General features: G+C 27.9%; 1 long non-coding RNA gene across 1 annotated transcript; it reads left to right on the top strand.

The window, feature by feature from the left end:
- The first annotated feature begins 1,733 nt into the window (after nucleotides 1-1,733).
- LOC25492454 (uncharacterized) lies at nucleotides 1,734-2,232 on the top strand. Its single transcript, XR_003010976.2, has 2 exons — nucleotides 1,734-1,872; nucleotides 1,974-2,232. It is a non-coding gene; the product is annotated as an uncharacterized lncRNA (long non-coding RNA).
- The last annotated feature ends 268 nt before the right edge of the window (nucleotides 2,233-2,500 follow it).

The raw sequence follows: 2,500 nt of genomic DNA, 5'->3' as shown, positions 1-2,500 counted from the left end.
CAGAAAATAAAACTATGAGTTGCCTCCCATTCATAGCGTGTTTAGTGTCTCAATCCTAACAGATATGTCTACATTATGCTTGGGAAACCCTGTCCTTCAGGCTCATTGTCTTCATACCACCAAACCTGATCATATTCTTCAACTGTCAGGTTCTCCATTTCTTCTTCAAGCATATCATACTTACTGAGGTAACGGTGCTGCCTGGAGACTTGTAGGCAAGATAGTCTTCTTTCCACCCGACGAAGATTTCCCCTTGATCCACTTCAATTATAGCCCTGGTTGTGGCGAGAAAAGGTCTCCTAGATCATCTGAAACTTCTCAGTGCCTTGCATCTCCATGACAACTACTTCGATAGGAAAAGTGATTCTATCCACATTCTCTACCACACCTTCAACACATTTGCTTGAACCAATAACAAGTCATATTCTTATTTCACATGGATTAAGTTCTAACCCTCAAATTTTCTTAAAAAGTGACAGTGACATCATGTTTGCGCTTGATACGAGGTCGCACATCACTTCTCCCAGATAAAATTCCTTGATCGTAACAGGTATGTTAAACCATCCTGGATCTTCCTTCTTTTGTGGAGGTTTTTCTTTAAAAACTGTACGACACCCTTTGATAACATCGACCATTACATCTTCTAATGGATTACCATATGGTAGTAAGAGGTATGTCATAAATTTATAGGTTTGCTTAAGTGGTTGTTGGTAATGTATATGTATGTTAGCTTATTTGTACTTGTTTTTCATTTAATATATTTCCCTTTGCTTAAAAAAAGGAACCCATCATCTACAATTAGAGCTTACACAAAAATTCTCCTAATTTTATTCCCCCTCATATTTGATACTTTTAAGATTTCCCTTGCCATTTTTCTACTAAAAAACATATATGAAAATTTATCACCACCAAAAAAAATGTAAACTTCGTAATTTGTGCAGCATCGATGAGCTGTGTGTTATTTTTCTGAATTTGTGGAAAATGGTAAATTAATATATATATATATATATATATATATATATATATATATATATATATATATATATATATTTAAACATATTTATTGAAGGGAGTATGCAATTTATATATTTAAACATTGACTTATCTACACCTGAATATAAATGCGTTATATATGATGCCCTAGAGATTTTAAAGATAGATGACTAAATATATATAGATTTATGACTTAAATTCCCAAAATTAGTTTAAAAACAAGACATAAAGATATATATTTTTTCACTCTGAACCCGAATTTTTATTTATTTATGTTGATACAAAGACAATGCTGCATCTCAAAACTAACTAATTTTCTTTCTTTCCTTCAGCAAGATAACACAACCTTTACTCAACTCATACTTTTTTTTGTGTCAAAAAAAAAAAAGTGTAATACTTTTAATTTATAAATAAATGTGATGTCATTTCTTTGATGCGCTATTTATACTTCTAACTTGTTTTATCATTCATAAATGTTGTTTCTCATCTCTTGGTATTTTCATTATCTCTTACGAAAGGGTAAATGATAAATTAAAAAAAAAAATGAAGTATAATAAAACAATAATGTACTTTGATGAACACTAATATTGTTATATGAGATCATGACAAAGGTTAAGTGATCAATTGAATGAGATTAAAGAACACATTGATTAATGAAATTTAACATTGATTCCGATTCTATAATTAAGTGGCTTCTTGAAACTTCTAAGTACTAAAAACTATTTAATTGTTAACAAAGCATGCATTTTTTTTACTTATAAAGCGAACATAAATAGTCTATTTATTACATGAAACATAAGAAAAATATGGCTCAAACTCTCATATCTGTTTTTGCTTTGATCTTAATTCTTTCTCCATTTCTTGTTGTAACCGATCGGGGTATGTCGTTTTACACACCATTTTCAAGTTTTCTAATTATCTTATACACATATTAGATTTTTTATAATATTCATTTCTTTCTTTCTTATTTGATAAAGCAGATCCCATTTACTGCAAATCTGATGCAGATTGTCCAAAAGAGTCATATCCTTTGTTTGTGAAGTGCGTTGATAACTTTTGCGACTTCATAATTGTATAAAAATTAAGATTAAAAATAATTATATCACCTTTAAATGTATAATTCTATGTGTACTTCATAATGTTATAATTTTATAATTTACTTTAAATTTTTATTAAATTTTTTGGCCTTTAATATTTTATGAACAAGATTAAAAGTGCATAATTAAATTATATATGCAACTATAATATTATACTTTAGAAATAAATGTAATATATTATTATGTATATTTATTATTTATTCTACTTATACATTTAGCATGCATTTAAAAATTATTGAAAAATTCTAAACCTAAAAAATTATAGAAATTATTTTTCCTTGGAAAAAAAAACTTCTTGTCATAAGTGCGTATAAGTAATATATTTATGATACTTATTAAATAAAGTAACAATACACACATGATATAGGTATATTTAGACCCTTAGTATGTATATTATACATAAACTAGTA

This window comes from Medicago truncatula, chromosome 4 (genome assembly GCF_003473485.1).
Source record: "Medicago truncatula cultivar Jemalong A17 chromosome 4, MtrunA17r5.0-ANR, whole genome shotgun sequence".
Taxonomy (NCBI): Eukaryota; Viridiplantae; Streptophyta; class Magnoliopsida; order Fabales; family Fabaceae; genus Medicago; species Medicago truncatula.
Note: the sequence above shows the minus strand (reverse complement) of the source record. Positions and strands in the feature narration are given on the sequence as shown.